Genomic DNA, 19,190 nt, shown 5'->3' on the forward strand with positions numbered 1-19,190 from the left:
TATCCTGCAAGGGAAAGTGGCTACAAACATCCGGTTAATTCACCAGGGCGTGTTTCCAAGAATGTGGTCGTGGAGAAGAGACTACTCTTTACATCTCACAAATGATTTGCTGCTTTGGTACTTGAAGTTTTAGAAAGTCCCAGGTTACAGCTGCGAGAACCCTCATCTGTTGCCTCGCTCCTCCCCAAGTGGAATAACTGTGGAATAACCAAAAGCAACGGAACTCTCATTCCGTCAGCTAATTTATGTAGAAAAGGGTGTGTTTGATTCACTCAGAAAAGGGTGTAATGTGACTGTGTATACACAAACCCACGGTCCAAGGAAGTATACCAGATTCGCTTGCATGAAAATGCCTGATTTAGTACATCATTTATCTCATGTCACATCGCCCAGCTAACCCCCAGATTCCTCTCCAGAATAAAACTAGGCCACATGGTTTGCAGGGACCACGATTTTTTCTCCTAGACTTTCGCACCTTGTTGGTAATCTCTGGTTATCTTCTCACTTCGAGGTCATTTGGTCCCGTAGCATCCTCCAAACGTCCCTAGCCATCCCTAGTCCAAACAGGGAATAATTGGCTTTCGTTAGAGATTCCATGAGAGCAAGTTCCGGCACTGTCCTATCCCATCCTAGAGATACGTATTCTTCAATGCTAGGATTGGGACTTTCTGACCACTTTTGCTTTTCTACGTTGGGCATTTTGGCTGGTCTGGGCACTCATAATTCCAATGGCCACTACAGTTGATGCGCCTCTGTTTTTAGACACTTTTTTCTAAAGGATTTGTTTTGTTTGGTTGTTGGTCTTAAACGGTGCTCCATCGTTTGCAGAATCTAGACATCTCTGCCCTTGAAAACAGAATCTGGAGCCCGGATTCACATTTTCCTAGCACTCAGAAAAAATACTGGCTGGATCGCAACAATGAAAGAACAGCCTTAACCATAGGGGAGGTGGGTGGTACGCGCGGTTTCTCTGTCATTGGAACTTCCAGATTTTATTCGGCCTACCCGCAGCCGCTTCCGCCACACCGGTCTCTCCAGTCCGGGTCTACAGTGGCTCCTTTATTGTCCGCCGCCACGGCCTGTCCCCTTTCCTCTCTCGGGTTGCCAGGTTTCCTACGCCATCGTGCCTTTCCCTCTCTGTCCCTCCGCAGGCCTTTCCGTCGCTGTGCGCGACTGTTCCCAGTTTCCTCGCCTTGTTTACCTCCTCTTGAAGGATGTCAGATTGAGTATGTAGGCAGCTTGTTTTCTCTGCTGCTCCAGAGGACTAGAACGCGAACAGTGGATGCAAACGGCAGGAAAAGAGATTCTATGATTTCTATAGTAGGGGATCGAGGGTCCCGCCATGAGCCAATTCACTCAGCATAGTTTAAGAAAAAAAAACAAAACCAGGTTGGAAGTTGGATCGTGGGGAAGGTTGGTCCAGTTACTAAACGAGGGCATGAACAAAGTCCTTCGGGATATTTCAGTGAGCAGTGGCTCACTTTCTTTTATTGTGGCTACTCCTATCATTACTGGCTATCATCATATAGCCGACTTCAGCCACACGCTTTCCAGTTATAAATTATCTTTCCGGTCTGACTGAAAAGGTGCTTACTTTGAATGCAACAATGGCCATGACAGGTAATCTAATTTGCAAAAGTGATTTATCCATCACTTTCTGCCCGCTTTGGCAGGATGGGGTTTGCTATTAAAAATCCCACTGTGCCCTGCCAGGAATAATGCCAGTCAGCAGAACAATTATGCTTTGCAGCATCATCCTTGAGAAGGCACGATTCGCACAACTGTTCTATAATGACTGGCAAAACTGTGGCTGTATGTTTACGCAATGAGATGTATTCCAAAACTCCCCTAATTTTAGTGGTCTCACAGCGCCAAAAAAGAATATCTCACATGTGTGAACAGAAACATATTCACACTTGTCCCTACCAGGAGCCAGGCAATTTGCACAAGTCGAATATTCAATATATGCAGACGGTCGCAGCATAGCCGCTTTAAGTGATGCCAGCTAAAGTAGGCGAGGTTACAGCTTTAACAACATCTGGATAGCCATACGTTTTGCCCACGTCAAGCAAACCACTGATCCGTGTTAGCCACTTTGAGTTGAACAATAATGGAATCTAAATGTTAAGAAATAAATACAAAAACAGATGTCTTTGCCTAAGACCAAGTTATAATCATACCTGTGCTTGGCTTGCCCAAGCTTTCCTTGAAAAAATGCCAAGGGGGCTATCTCAATGCCTCTCTATCCCAGCCCTGACATTGCTGAAGTGTTAATATTTACTTAAATATGCTTTTGTGTTACATGAATACTTTGCTGCTTGTTCTGGTCCGCAGGGAACTATATGAACCGAGGGAAGAACGGTGTTCCCTGAACCCACCATCTACGAATAATGAAAGGCTGCGGCGTTGTCCTTATATAGTTAACCAGCAGGCAGCATCATTTTGCAAGGTTCAGCCTGATAGCCTTCACCCGAGGGCAGCAGTGAAGCTTTTACAGCATTGGCTTCATACATCTACCACTTAGGCACATCCACACGTACATTGCAGCGATCTAGTGCCATAGCTACAATCCTGTGAGCCTGGGGTTTGGCAGTTTTGGCGGAGGCACTAAAGAGCTCTCTGGTTGAGATTCTGGAATCTCTCGCAAATGCCAGCAGTCCTAGATGTCACCATGATAGTTAAAGTGGGGTCACAAGTGCTATAATTGTCTAGTTGAGAAGACCGCATATCTTCAACTGCAGCAGTCTCAGCATCATTCAGCATACTACGAAGGCCATGACTTTTCAGAATCTCCCTCCATCCCACTGGGTGAATGTGCTTCGCCATCCTTGTAGGTCAATTGCTTATACTTCCACTCCTTTCCTCCTCCCTCCACACTATTGTTTGGTGCTGTTGATTGTTGTTAGTTATCGAGAAGGGGCTACTCTTTTATCACTCACTGACTGAGGGTGGTGATCACATTTCCAGCCATTAATCTACCCCCCGTCCTATTGACTCCAGGTATAGAACAGAATGATAAAGTTCGGAACACAGTGACAATGGCGCCGTCTCTCTTTCAAGAGGAAAGGAATTGCAGACAATCCCAAAAAAAGAAGATCGTGTAGCACCTTTGAGACTAATGTAAAGAAAGAATTTTGGTCACAGCGTGAGCTTGTCGTAGACTTCAGTCCTACTTCCGTTCCTCCGAAACGCGCCTTTAGTTTAGGAACGAAAAATACAACAGGATCGCATGCTGCAACTTTTTCTTACAGTTAGTCCTCAAAAGGGCTACAAGATCTCTTACATCCTGATATACAGACTAATATGGCTATAACCTTTGATTCTACCAGAAAAAGAGTACAAAACCTGTACTAGGATGGCGAAAATGTGATTTCCATAGCACTATGGGGTCTCGTACATACCGGCAAGACCTGGAGCTGGCCCTACTTTATTACCTAAAATGAAATTCAGTAATGCCACATAACCAATAAAAAAACATGCACCAGGTATGTTGACAAACTAGTTGTTCGTTAAACAGCAGCTCATTGCTGCTGGACTAGCGCAGTTGTTCTGGCTTTACAAAGCAGATGCCTTAAATGCAAATGTAAATGCGCCAAAGGTTACCCTGCAAAAGGACTGGAAAGAGTAGGTATCATATAACAAATCACGCCTTTATAGACAGAAAGATCCATAACGGCTGCCACAGAGTTCTTCATGATCTAAGGAAATACAAGGAAGATTTTATTTAGCTTGCTAGCTGTCCTAATGAAAAACAAAAAACGGGAGGTAGAAGATCTGGATAAATGTTTTTTGAACACCTCACATCCCTTTCATATTATATCCTCAGCACTAAAGAACGGGTGAAATGGGTAATAGAGTAGGTTGGGCAAGCTGTATCTCCTTAGTAGTACTCATGTAATAAGTCGAAATCTAGAAATTTCACATCATCATCATCATCATCATCACAACCCTCATCATCATCAAGCATCAGTCAGGTCATCATCACTGTTTATTTTGTATAGGGGCCATAATATACAGAGATGTCGCCAGTCAGGAGTTAAAACTAGCTAGAGAAGAGGCAAGAGGCAGTCCGTCAAATATGTCAGGAAAGCTAGTCCAGGAATGCGACGGTGCCGAGGAGAGAAACATATTACTTTTCTCACTTAAATCTTTAAGAATCAGAATCCGCGTTTCTGGCATCGCAAACGTTGGGAAGGGCGATGTGCTACTTTGCACATTAGGTGTCACAGTCGCTGTTGTTCCTGGCGAAACACGTAAAATGGGGTGGGCAGAAATGTCTTGAGATATCGGGAAACACAGTGCCAATGGGGGGAGATCCTTATACGCAGCTTGCTTCCAACTGTCGGTAAAAGTTACGGCGTACGGTTTCACTTCCTCAAGAACACAGGAAAGGAAATACGGCTGGTTTGGTTACAAGAAAAAAAATGCGTTATATACAAAAAACCTTACTCTTTGTGGTGAAAGTGGGAGGCAATGGTCCTAGCACCAGAGACAGTATATAAGTATTAGATTTGGACTTTGTTACAGGCCAGAGGTGGGTCGGGTCAGAAGGGTGGAGGGAGATCTCCGTACTTTTACATGGGGTATAAGTTGTTTTTAGTAGATCAGCAACCAGATCTGACGGTTTGTTCCTCCAGTACTGTTGTTCCAACCGAACAGAAATAAACTCATCCAACCTGTATTTCTATCTCTAGTTTTTATCGGATTCGTGCGGGCGTTGGTTGGGAAAACATGTGGCTCTGATTTTTAGGAAGGCAGGGCGACAGTCTGGATTGCAAATGAAAAGTTAATACCTGTTTTTATGTGCTTGAGCCTCAAAGTCGGCCTGTTTAACTTAGAGAAAGCCCCATTCATTTTACATAGAGGGTTTGCAGAAAAATATTCAGAGGGGTGTGTTGCCACTATCCTTCATCTGAAGAAATAGAGCCTCAAGCACCTGGTCGTCTCATGTCAAAGACTAAGCCAGGTGCCGTTGGGCCGAAAATGCGGAACATTGTGTGAAGTTTATATGTGATGTGTTTTAAGTTACTAAACGACTAAACTGGTTGTTATTCCATTTCAGTGCTCACTTTTCTATGTTTTTAATATGTAATTTTTAAATTGTGGAAGCTGCGTTTTGTGTGCCACTTTGGGGGATAATAATAATATAATAATAAGAATAAGAAATAATAATAATAATAATAATAGATATAATACATACTTCTAGTGGTGATAATGTGAGAGAGGCAAATGTAATGGTTTATAAGGAATAGAGGGGGCTGAGGTTGCTCTGCACGTGCAAGAAATAATGGGCAGTTTTGGTGGCAAGACCAGTTAAGATACCTTTCTAGTTACAGGCTGCATCAGCACGGTAAGAAAGAATCCAGTTTGAGACTACTTTAAGAACTGCCGTGGCTCTGTACTTTGGGTATTCCCTAACCAAAGAGGGGCTAAGAGAAGAAGAGAGGAGGGTGTTAAGTAGTATGAATAGACAAGATTTTGCAGAAAGCGTTTTTGAATGAAATAATTTCTTGGCTTAGAGGGAGGATGAAGCAAGATAAGGACCATGGTCAGTGGTTTCGCAGAATCAATAGTAAACTTGACGGTAGAGATCAAGTGTAAGGTCATAGTGGTTTCCATTTTAAACTATAGTTCTGGAGACCAGGGTTCGAGATCCCACTTGGCCATGAAACCCCGGGTGACAAGGGCATGTTCACCTTTCTCAAGCCTCAGGGCAAGGCAAGCGGCAAAACTCCGTCTGGATGGCAAACCTGGGCAAGAAAAACCCATGAAGAGGTGTTTGGCCTTGAGAGTCAACATAATTTGGGAATGACTTGAAGGCACACAGCAACAGGAAGGCTGAAAACATAAGGGGATGCTGGGTTTTGACAGATCTTAAAGGGGGCGGATCAGACGTTGGAAAGATGCTACAGCGTTAAGGTTTTTAAATAACGGCCACGCGGTCACACGACTATAGGAAGCAACAACGACAAGGCACCTACTCAGGATTCAGGGTGCAGCTATAATGATTTTGGGGAGTGAAGGGAAAGGAAGAAGGGGTGGCTGTCTCCACTCAAACTCCTCAGTCTTTTGAAGGTAATGCGTGCACCCATAAAAAAAAAAAAACAAAGCTGGGAACAACAGTATATGAGAAATGGGTTTAGTTCCAGCAAACCACCCTCGTGGGGATGTGACGCGTGACCACCAGTAATATTTTCCTTTTCCCCAAATTTCTCTTTTGTTTTCATTGGACTATAACGCCAGACATCACTATTCGAAAATAGAGGCATTGCCTTTATAGGCAAGAGCATGCCTTTACAGTTTCTGTAACCACTTAATAGTGAACTCAGCACTCTCTACATAAGCGTTGTAAAATCTCATTTAACAACCTATCCTACGAAAGGATGGAAGGCTGAGTCAACCCTGGACACCCTAGGATTCGAACTATCACAACCTTGTGGCTGCGGTGTACCTAGCATTTAACTACTGCGCCACCAGGACTTCCGTGTTAGGGACAGAATTTACTTGACTACGACTTGAGCCAAAACAGGTCAGTGTGTAGATATTAAATGTGAATGTTAGCAGTTATTTGTTAATAATTGAGACTAGGCAGTAGTAATTCAAATCACGAACCCAGACGTGTGATGAGAGGGTATCTGAATTGAGAGCATGATCATGACTACGCAAACTATGATTCAGAGGATTGTGCTGAAGTTCAGAGTATGTTCATAACTAACCAAACTATGGTTTAGAGGATGGTCCGAATAGCAGAGCAAACTATGATTTAGAGGAATTAACCCATGAAAAATTTCAGTAGCGTAACGAACCAAACTATAAATCCAGAGGATTATAATCTAATTCAGAGGCAGGATCATAATAACAAACTATGGTTTAGAGGAGTAATTTGAATGTCACAGCAGGCATATAATAACTAATCAAACTAGTGAGGTAGAGGTGTATCTGAATGTCGGAACATGATTCATAAGTAGCCACTATTATTTAGATTGATTATCTTTATCTGACTTCAGAACATGAAATAACTAACCAAACTAACTGGTAGGAAGGAATATCTGAATTCAAGCATGATTATAAACTATGGCGTTAGAGATTATCAGTATCAGAATTCAGAGTCAGTAACTAACCAAAACTATCTGATGTAATCTGAATTTCAGAAGCAATGATCACAGGACGTAACCAAACGGATTTGATGGGTATCAAAAGAATCCAGAACATGATCAGTAAGTAGCCAAACTAGTATTTAGATTGGGGTTATTTGAATGCAAATAATCATGCGAAACGATCCTGCTTAGGTACATGCGCTCATCATGCGTTCTCTCCACATGGAGCGTAATTCAGAACGTCTTCTTTTCTGCTGAAATCAGACCATAAGATTTACCATAAATCAAAACGTGCCATATGAGGTTTTTGAGCACCCGTAAAGAGTAATCAAAAGAACTTACTCCGATGTGACTCTGCTGCCAGACACCAAAAAGATCACACCATTGAATGGGATACAGATGTACGGTATCAGAGGGTGTTGGTGTGGCAAGAATGGATTTAAGTACAACACTAATGCAATTACGCTACCACACTGTTTCGCATAGTATTCTGACCGCACTTTGTAATTCTGGTCACAGGCTAGTTCTTCGAAAACTAACTGCCTAAGACAAAAAAGCAAGAACGCCAACCTGTGTTTTAATTAAATCCAAACGTCTTCAGATAACTTGGATGATTTCGGCTATGGCATTAAACGTTGAATGAACGACTATCACAGCATGCAGACAGCATATCTCTTATCCCTCTGTGCAAACGTCAATAATGTTTAAATCTAACAGCAAATATTCCGACACAAAATTTCAGGCAGCTAACCATGATAATGAGTTAAAAATAATAAATAAACCATTAAAAAAAGCAAAGCCTCAAACCAGTTTAAATCTGACTTTACTTGTTGGCAGTAGAAGGTACTAAATTCAGGGAAATCTGTCTGGTAACAAATGGAATGACCCAGTCAAGAAATGCAGGAAAAGGTTTAGGAAATGTGGCTTGATGAAATGTCCGTTCATTAGGTTTAACACCAAAGGTAATTGTTGCTTTTGCACGGCCCTTTTCCTGGGCTGGCGTTGTCAACCACCATTGGTTGGTTGATATGTCCACACTATTGGGTGAACCCACACTACTGGTGCATTGATAAAATGGCTTCCGTATTTGCTACGTTCTTCAGGTTCCTGTATGATTCACTAAGTGGGGATAGTGAGGGACGGAGTAATTAATTGCCTCTGAATACGTTCGTGATTGTCACCTTGTTCATTTCTTTTCTGTTCATTTCATGCCAGGGAAATGGTTGTTGTTGTGTTCATACTGGATTAATGAATAAATTGCAGTTATTCCCCCAACTTGGAGAATCAGAATACAGGAACGTAGGGGAGAAAAGGCCATGCATGAGGCGTGCATGACCTGGGCTTTTGGGACTCATTACAGTCAATTGCAGAAGAGTAATCCAGTTTGACAAAACCAACTTTAAGGCCTGGCTCAATGCGATGGCATTCTGCGGAAGGTCATTTTGTGGGACAATGAGCCGTACAGCTCAGGAAAACACTGCAGTTTCCCAGGAATCCGAGTGGCAGTAGTGATTAAAGGGCGGTCCTAGGCAACCACAAGGGTTGTGAGTTCAAATCCTAAAGGGGCCAGGGGTGACTCAGCGCGTCCACCTGTCGGGTCGTGGTCAAGTAAAATGAGGTTCCCCGATTGTTGGGGGCAAGTTGGGTTAGCAGATGTAAACTGCTTAGAGAGTGCTGAGTTCGCTATGAAGCAGTATGAGATGTAATGCGTTTTGCAAGTGCGTGAGCCATGGTAAACAGTCAAAGTGGTATCAAGCAGGATTATTATGGTGCAGATTTGTGGATTGCTGTCATGATAGAGCCCATGCCTTGATAGTTATGTCTGACATGATTTCGCTTACTAACTGGCTGCAGTATGTTCTGAAGTTAATGTAGACGCTGCAGCTCCTACTAGCTGGTTAGGCAAACGTGAGTTTAGCAATAACGACTGTAAGTGCTAAGTACATGAAGGTGGAAAGTAATGGAGGAAACCATAACCATGAATGTAGAGATATTTTGTAGCAGAGCCTTTGAGACTAACTGAAAGAAGAAGTTTTGGGCAAGCATTATGTCAGTCTCAAAGGCTCTACTAGACGCTCAGCTCTATATAGTCCTGGAGTAGCAAAATAATGGCAAACCTCTCCAGCCTCGAACAAGAGCTGCAACCAAAGAAGCCAGTTTGTTGCAAGTGTCGTATGCAGAGTTGGTACTTGCATAGTACATTCACTCTTCAGTATTTGCATTGTAGTACTGCAAGATCTCTGTACGTACTGTTTCTACAGATAACACGGCTAGTATTAATCTTTGGAACGTAACGAAGTAGTATAGAAACACTTCTTGCATCGCCTAAAAGAGAAATAGAGGACTACTTAGCATACAGTAAGCTGTGAGGTTTGTAAGATGTTTTTATTTTAAGTGGACTAATACGGCCAAAAGGCGCGCAGTTTCCCATCTGAGTCTTGGAAGCTAAGCAGGGTTCAGCAGTCTGGTTAAGTACCTGGATACGCAATGACTGGCCACTGCTGTAGGCCATCGGTGAATCGTTGTTTTGTTGCTGCTGGGTCTTAGTTTCACTAGAAGCGGTATAGAATGTAAAGTGCTATTGTGTGCCGTTCAAGTCATTTCCAACGGAGGGCAACAAAACCTAAGTGCAAAACCTAGTCACAGGTGTTTCTGGGGCTGAGCATGTTGTGAACACCTTTTTTGCCCAAGATCGCCTCAATGGGGTTTTCCAGGGGTGAGTGAGGAACCAGGCTCTGAGTTTCCAGAGTTATAGTCCAATGCTCAAACCAGACACCAACAGCTGGCGTGTCATGGGTGCATCGTACATTGTTGAAATAAGTAAAGTATGACACTACTTGATGAGTACCGAAGCCTCCATGCTATGAAATCCCCCTGGCATTTGTAGTTTTACAAGACCTTTAGCCTTCTCGGGCGAAGGGTGTTGTGCCTACTTGATTCACAAACCTACAGATCCCGGATTCTCTAAGATGGGTCCATGAACCGTTAAAGAGTGGTGGTCAAGCTGCATTTGTTCTACAGTGTACATGGCGCCATATCAGCAGGAGGAAGAAACCGGCAAAACATCTCAGAGTATTCTGTTGCCTAAGACAGTGGATGTTGAGCCCTTTAAAAGACCGAGTGCCAAAGTGGGCAACCCAGACCACCACTATGTTATTGGCAAAGTGGCCACGACTCCCTCGGTGCTTTCTGAGTAAGAAACTCTGGCACAATCTGTGCTAAGGTGCGACAAGGCATGGTGTGCCCAGCAGATGAGGGCCTGAGTGCCACCGTCTGGCCAAGCGTGCCATAGGTTTCAGCCAACACTGGCCTAAGAAAACCGCATGAAATGTCAAGCGGAATTGCCGTTGCCAACAGGTTTGCACACATTTTACAAACCATCCATGCAAACATTTGTTGCAAGAAAGATTTGTCTCCACAGTGATATCTTGATTTATGGTGTTCAATCCTATCAGTTCTCTGCAGGCAATTGAGTAATGCCAGTGCGTGGGGCTGGGAGAGCATGTTCGTAAAGAGCAGGGCATAAATGCAGTAAATTAGAAACAGAAACCAACAACAGCAGCAACAAACACTCCGCAGTATTGAAGGCAAACGTTAAATGGAATATGAGACTAAGCCTCCAGGAATGAGCAATTAACAGGTGTAACCAAAGAAGCACATATGTAATCCTAATGCTTCGAAAAGATGAGCTAACCCCCATATGTGAATCCTAACGAGAGAGAGTAGACCAAGTGGATCAATGAGATTGACCTGTGGTGACTCAAACGTTTAAACCGTTGAATGAAGGTGTCTAGCTCGAGGTTGGGACTGAAATGATAAACACCGGATACAATCCATAGAGCGAGAGGGAAGTTATGGTATTCCAAAAGTAGTTTGTATCCATCCACTTGTCAATTTGCACACATCTGGGGAGGCAATTCTGCTTATGGAGTTGGAGTAGTGCTGGCAAAGATGCAGTCGAGTGGTCAGAAAATTTCCTCTTTCAAGTATGCATCAGCGAGGCGTTCCCATCTGTACTCATCTCAGAACTCTTACATAAAAAAAATATGTTGCTAGATCCTTGCAACAGACAACAGCTTCAGGTGTTTATAATGAGTACTCAAGCTATTTTGAGTACTGTGTGTTACACGGCGCACGATGTAAATAAATCTTAACTAACTCAAAATAACCCTCAGTACCCTCACATATGACCTTGCTCTGCCCTAAAAGACCGTTTAGGCACACCTAACAACAGGAATCGGCAGGTACAGGAAAGTTTCTCCATACCAAACTCAGGTAGTATATATGAAGATTAAGGAAATCAGAACTATAACTTGGCTGCAAGCAGGGTGCCTTGCAGATGATGGCAGTTTTACAACCGGGGCTGATTTTTGGCATTAAAGAGAGATTAAAGCGCATTTAAACATTCCACAAATGAAGCGGAAATGGCGAGTAATTGGGCGAATGGTTATCACACGCAAGTGCGCAAATAAGTGATATCGGAAATGCATGTGTCGCTGAAATCCCGAAAGTAAAAGATGTGCATTAATGCTTCTTTGTAATAGCGGTTTTGTGCGACGTCATGTGAATTGTCATGCATCATACGCAATTTTTCCGGATATCATGGATAAACTCCTGATCTTCTTTGTGTGATAAACTCTTGTATTGTGACTCCTTGGGTGGCATCTACATCGCGGGAATAATGCATTTCAGTTTACCTTTTAAACATGATGCAGGTTGTTGGTGTGGTGGTCTTTGTTATTATTTACTCTGCATGTATGCCCCGCTCTTGGAAAATGTGTTCAGGACAGTGGCATACATAATGGCCTGAAGAACGGGGCATAGAGTGTTAAAACATAAATAAAGATCCCACTGTGGAGAAAATCTTGGTGCACAATGTTTGTATGGATGTTTTTAATGTGTTTGAATGCCTTCAAGTGGCACTGTTGACAGCGGCAATTCCATGGATGTTCACAGGATTTTCTTAGCAAGGATTATGCAAGGCTGTTTTGCAGTTCCTTCCACTGGAATTATGGTACATCTACACTGTAGAAATAATGCAGTTTGACACCACTTTAAGCTGCCATGGCTCCATCCTAAGAATCCTATGATTTTGTAGTTTCTTGATGCACTCTTTGGCAGAAAAGGCTAAGACCTTTTAAAACCATAGGTCCCAGGATTCCACAGGATGGAGCCTGCAGCACTTAAAAGTGGTGTCAAACTGTATTATTTCTGCCGTGTAGATGCACCCCCAGAGTTCCTCATCTTTCTGGGAACAAGGAGAATGCAGTTCAGAACATCTGGAAATCGGAGCGTGTTTTGCTCAGTCCTATGTATTGACACAGTGATTTCAAGATAAAAGGACAATATTAAGTATTGCATGTATATAATGTAAAATATACAGGAGACCAAGAAAACAAGACTCGACAATAGGACAGCCATCAAAATAGTGGAAAGGGATATAGGCACCTTTGCACCCTTCAAAAAAGTGTTTTGGTAACAATAAATAACGTATGGAAAAATTCTGTTTGACTAAGGCTGGAGGGAAGGCTGATGCTAAGACATCCCAGCCTTCATAGACATAAGAACAAACTTGACCATTCCTCTTTCAGGTTATCTGGGTAAATAAAACATTGAAACGTGTTATTTAAGAGAAAAGATTTAGAAAGGAACAGCAACTCTCTCCCTAACACTACCTACATTCGCAATGTTGAGACACAGGCTATTTTTAAAATCCTTGAGAGCCTGTTTTACTACACTTGCCAATGCAAGCCTATATGTCTACTCAGAAGTCCAGCTGCACCGAGTTCAAGGCGACTTACCCAAGGAAGTGGGTGATAGCATCGCAGCTTCAGGGATTTCTTGCTGAAATAGCGCTATATAACCTTTTCTGTATTAGGTAGAATACAACACTCAGTAATTTCAGTAGCATTACTTATTTTTAAGGTTTAATTATGTACTGATACCAAATCCACCAGTAAATCAAGATGCTTTGTGAATGCACTTTAGCTCAGTGTTCAAACTTTCTCACCTTACACTTAGATTGGAAAACCCAGGAGAATAGCACCACTGCGAAGAAGAAAATGGCCTGAATCTATATTGTTCATTTTAAGCGGTGTGATGTAGCATAAAGTTTCATCAGGAGGCGAAAAAGATCGATACTCATGTTAAAAAATCAATCAAGAAAGATGATGATGATGATTTCTTTTTTGCAAGGAGGTTCTGCTTTCTTTATTTGCTTCTTCATGTGTGTGATCCTGCAAGAAATGCAAAATGCACTACTCCTGGATTACATAGCATAACCACAGTTTTTCCCTGTGTCTCGTCCTTTACTTGTACACTCCATTAACTTTATAGCTCTATAGGAAATACAGTTAAAAATAGCAATGTACCCTCAATAATAAATATAATGATGAATAATAATAATACACAAATGCAACAAGCTAGAAGTGGCTTACGCTGAATATTAAAATACCAGCGTCTTGCCAGAAGGAAAATAAAGAAGCATGCAGTGCATTCGCCGGCAAGGTCTGGCATTATGCGCCGTGATGCTTAAAGCTGGAGATTTATACGGTGGCATAGTGCAACGTGGGTGAGGTTGAGACATAGTCAAGGTGTACACAGAGCCAAGTTAAGGCCAGGAGAACCGCCCCGTGTGTTGTGATCGTAAAAGTGAAAACGCGCTGTCACTGACATTTCCTGGGACTTCAAAATAGCTCCCAAATAGCAACATCAACAAAAGACACAAACAAATCGGTTGGTTTCACTCCGATGGAGTTTAACAGCCTCTTAGCAGATAGGGGCAGAAACTCCTTTGGAAAAATACCCTGCCCGTTTTCGTTGCCGTAGCAATGCCTTGGGTTTCATGACCACATTTCCCATCAGCTCCGTACACCCAAGAGAGATTACATCTGTGCATGTGTGCTGTATCTTGGCATGCTTATCCCATAAGTGGTTTGAATCAGATCTGTGGCAATGGCCCTTAGCAAAACCTGTTGCTTAACTTTTGTTATGTGACAATTCAAAGACAGCGCGTGTTAGTCTCTAGAATCAGTATGTAGGAGAGATCTGTAACACTTTGAGATACATGAAGAAAGACGTTGGCAGCACTTCAGTCTACTATATGCATCTGAGGAAGTGGATTGAATCTACGAAAGCTCATGCTGCCAACTTTATTTAGGTAACAATGGGCCGGTAAACGCAGACAGGCCAAATAAAACTGCTTTGGGTCACTTTGGAGGTATGCTGTTTAAATGCTGCATGCGTCCTAAGAGGGCAGCATGGCAGCTGAACGATGGCACTCTTCTACTCTAATGGCCCAGTTTAGGTCCTGCCGATTGGAAGCGAGTGCTCCACCCGTCAGTTGATATGGCCTGAGGTGCTCAGTTAACATTTGTAGCAGAACCTTTGTCGGAGCTGACCCCAAATATTAGGGGTTTTTCTGGGCGAAACGTCAGGGAATAAACTCTTCTAAAACACGGGCCCTGTAGCCTGAAAACCCGCAAAAAACTATTACGGGTTTATTTTATGGTTGACTTTCCTTGTGTGTGTCCTTATTGTTTTTTGTGATGTTATAATGTGTAGTATAGTCAGTAACAGCCTTGAAATTGAAGAAAGCTTAAGTAGAAATATCTGATATACCATAAAAACAAAGATGACAAGGTTTCAGTGTGGCCTGGTGTAGATACTTGGATTGAATCTGGCATTTGCGATCGAATCTCTTCCCTAAAGAGTAACAAGAATCCCTCTCATAATAGAACAACTTCTCATACCATTTCAGAAGGTGTACCCTCTCCAACAAAGACCATTTGCTTAAAAGTATACTTATCGAACATATGGTTTCAGAAGCACAGCCTCTCCATCATTAAGTGAGCTTCTATAACTCAAAATAGGTTAGGGAGTCGTGTGAAGAGCCCTTGCAGGGGCTGCCGAGAGGGCCGCCGTAGTTGTGCGGAGCGTAAGTTTGCCTATTCCTCCAGGTTTTAACCCCCCCCCCCAAAAACAAAAAAAAACCCCAACAACTACACATACAACCCATCTCACACAAAGTACCATCATGAACAAGAGCAAAGGCAAGGAATCTTCTTCCTATGGATAGTAGAACCTGATCCCAAAGTCAGCAGAGACTGCAGACTGTACAGTGGACCTTGTATACGCTGGGTCTGTATACAGCGTTATATGGTTATATATCCAGGTATAAAACTTGGCTTCTAGGGGTATTTCAGGCTCATTGTCCAACTAGACTTCATGGGAATGCAAGAATATTCCTGAGATATCAATATAAAAGAATCCAGTGCAATCCTATGGTAGCAGATGTCCAATGCACTCACTCCCGTAAGATAGATATTCCCAAGTGATTAGATATCTGTGCAACATGACACAACGAATGCCGATGAACAACGTCAGGGTAAATCACAAACGCTTTCAGTGTACTGAAACTATACTGATAAGAATGCTATAACTCGGAAAGTAAGACAAGGTAGGTGCATCCGATTCTCAATATATGCTAAGTGGAAAGTGGAAAGCTAAGGTCTCTCGTAACTAAATATGTACGTAGTATGTGTTTCTTTTAAATGCTAAGCTTAGATGGTGAGTTTTCCAACTTTCTCATTTGCACATGGAGAACTCAAAAGGCAATTTACATTTTTAGCACCCCAACCCTCATTTCAGATTTGTTAAAATCTCTGGCATGCTGGCGTAAGAAGAGGTGGCATCAATAATACTTGGTGCTGCTTGAGATAAACTATTTTCAATTTAGTCTCACCTAGAGAGTGATAATTTTGTGATTTTGCAAAAACAAACCCCAAATAGTTACACATCATGTTTTCTTGCCTGGCTAAGTAATATATTAAAATATTATTTTTAACTATTCATGGGTACTATTTTGAATCAACCTCTTCAAGCACCTTTCAGACTCGAGTACAATCAATCTGTTGCATGAAAAAAGGCCCTCTACCTGTCCTTCAAGACGCTGCGTTTAGATGCGCAGCCATGGAAACTGCTCATACAAACAGATTTCCACAGTTTTGCATTACAAATAGGCATGCGCGAGACTGATGTGAAAAAATGCACACGTCACTGAATTCTCGCAGCAACTGATTGTTCTCAGGAAAACATTTTGTTACACGGTGTAGGAAAAATCTTTCTATCTAGAAATGACAGGATGACTCATTTGTTTCCAAAACGATATCGCTTTACTTGGAACCTTGTCATAAAATGCCACCGACATGTCAAGGGAGTAGTCACACTGTTCAAATGGTACTCCATGGGACACCCCCCCCCCCCCGAGATCTCCTCAGAAAGGCTTTGAGACCCAAAAATTGAAATCGATAAATTTTCCAAAGCCTGGTGGTTTTTGACAAGGATCCTTTTCTTGTCAGTAGTTAAACATGGATGCATGACCTAGTTCAAGTGCAATTGTGTGAAAGTGCATGTGAGAAAGAATTGGGTGTACTGCTTGTTATGCGCACATTGTAGGGAAGAAATAGAGTAATTTTAGAAAGCTGTGGTCAACCTGGAACCTAAAAATTGCTTCTATGGGATCTGTCTTCAACGTCCTGTGGGCTCAGACCATCTGGTGCATGGTCTTTTTCCTTTCTTTCTACTGCCATCTACCTTTCCCAGCATCATTATCTGTTCTATGACATGCCTTTTCATGATGTGAAAAAGTACAACAGTCTCAGGTTCCCGTTTATTTTGGTTGAAGTCGAAGGCTTGCATGGCGTGGTACCATAGCTTTTTTGTAGGTTTTTTGGAGCATTTATATTTTTTTTGTGGGTTTTTCGGTCTATGTGGCCATGTTCTGGAAGAGTTTATTCCTGATGTTTCGCCAGCATCTGTGGCTGGGATCAGTAGAGAATGCTGGCATGGAAGTGAGTGGGGTATATATACTGTTGGTTGAGAGGAAGCGATTTACATGTTAATCTGTATATTGTTCTGTTGGTGAATGGCAAGGCTTCAGGGTGTCTATTTAATTCATGATCCATTGTCTGCTGGGGAGCCCTCCTGACCCTGGTTGTTGGCATGGTCCAGGATTTTAGTGTTTTCAAATAGCATTTTATGTCCAGGATGGTTTATAACATGTTCTGTTATTGCTGATTTTTCTGGCTGGCCCTGTCTGCAGTGTCTCTCACTTTCCTTGATTAGTCTTTGGACGCTGCATTGGAAATCCACTGAAATCTGTAAACACCCAGACAGCTTCATTCATTAAATCGACACCCAGAAAAATGGCCACATAGCCTGAAAACCCCCACATTGTTCTAGGACCCATTGGTTTGTCTTCTTGGCCGTCTACAATATCCTCAGCACTCTTCTCCATCTCAAATGAGTTGATTTTTCTTCTGTCGGCTTTTCCTTCTATCTACTTGTCCAACTCTTGCATCTGTACATTGTGATGGGGAATACGATGGCTTGGCTATCCTTATTTTAGCATAGTCTTTCATAGCTGCTCTCCCCATTCTTAGTCTCCTTCTGAGTTCTTAACTGCAGTCTCCATTCTGGTCTATATTTGATCCAAGGCATGGGAACCCTTTGACTATTTCGATCCTCTCATTGTCTAGAATGAATTGTTGTAGCTCTTCCATGGTCATTATTTTTGTTTCCCTAATGTTTAGCATTAATCTTACCTTGGCACTTTCCTCCTTAACCTTCTTCAGTAATTGTTCCAGGTCTTTGTTGGTTTCTGCTATAGTAGTATTGTGTCATCCACATATCTTAGATTGTTGATATTCCTTCCTCTAATTTTCACACCTCCTGCTTCTGACTCTTAGCCTGATGTGCAAGAAGCATTTTTTGCATACAGGTTGAATAAATAGGGTGATATATGCAAACGTGTCTCACCCATTTATAGATTGGAAACCATTCTGTTTCTCTGTATTCTAATGGCCAATAACTGCAGATATGGCCATGTAGCTGCCCTGCAGATTTCTTGCAAAGGATTCCTGAAGAAAAGTGAGGGATCTGCCCCTGTTCTTGACCTTGATCAATAAAGCTGTCTTGCAAGTTGGTAAAGTTGTGTTTGCAACCACCAATGGTTACCTACAAAGGCTACGTGAAGATCCCTTATAGCTGTAAGCTGTACTTTTCTTCTTTTGCAAAAGCAAACGAAATCTTGCACTAAATTCTCTGAAAGAAAGTGTTGTAAGAGTCATTGGTGGCAGAGTGGTGGAAGATAACAAGGTAAACACTTTTGCCCCTTAGGAAGAGTTCTCATCTTACCAAGGGCTTCCATCTGTTCTTCACACGAACCTTGAAAGAATCCTCCCCTTCAAGGTGTTTGTACTGATTTGAAGCATGTGGCGCTGACAAAAGGACTAAAGGTAAAGCTGAAGGCAAAGGGAGAGGGCTCCACTGTTGAAATTTTGTCTGAACTACCAGATTCCCTCTCACCTTGGAAGCTAAGCAGGGATAACCCTGGTTAGTACTTGGATGGGAGACTTCCAACAAATCCCAGATGCCATAGCGTATGTTTCAGTGGAAGGATCTGGAAAAATCATCTCTGAGTACGTATTCCTTCCCTAAAAATACTCTATGAAATCCATAGGGTTAGCAATAGCAATAGCAAGTACATTTCTATACCACTTATTAGTGCACTTAAGTGGTTTACAGAGTGTAAGTTGACAGGTGACTTGAAGGCAGGCACACACAAGCTGTCTCAAAAAATCAAGATTCAAAAGGTATGTTTAGAAATAATAATGTTTTGAAACAAACAATTTTATTTGAGGTCAGTCTTATTATTGACTTTTTAAACTACTTTATGCCCATCTTTAATGAAGAATTTGAGCTCTCGGTCCTAGAATATGTCTGTAAAACAAGCTCTCCCACTCTCCATTTGGAAATGTGGGGCTTATGTGTGAGGAAATCTGCCTTAAAATTTCCATGTCCGCTCTAACAACATCAACAAAAAGTATGATAGCACCTTAAGGATATGCTCTAAGATGTAAATCAATGGCAGTAAATAATAATTTCCTTATCCAGTAATTGATTTAATGGGTCTGCTCTACTTGGGACTAACAACTACAAGATGCCAGCCACAGATGCTGACGGAACGTCAGGAATGACCTCTTCTAGAACATGGCCACATAGACCGAAAAACCCACAAAAAAAATATAAATG

Source organism: Sceloporus undulatus, chromosome 6 (assembly GCF_019175285.1).
Source record: "Sceloporus undulatus isolate JIND9_A2432 ecotype Alabama chromosome 6, SceUnd_v1.1, whole genome shotgun sequence".
Lineage (NCBI taxonomy): Eukaryota > Metazoa > Chordata > Lepidosauria > Squamata > Phrynosomatidae > Sceloporus > Sceloporus undulatus.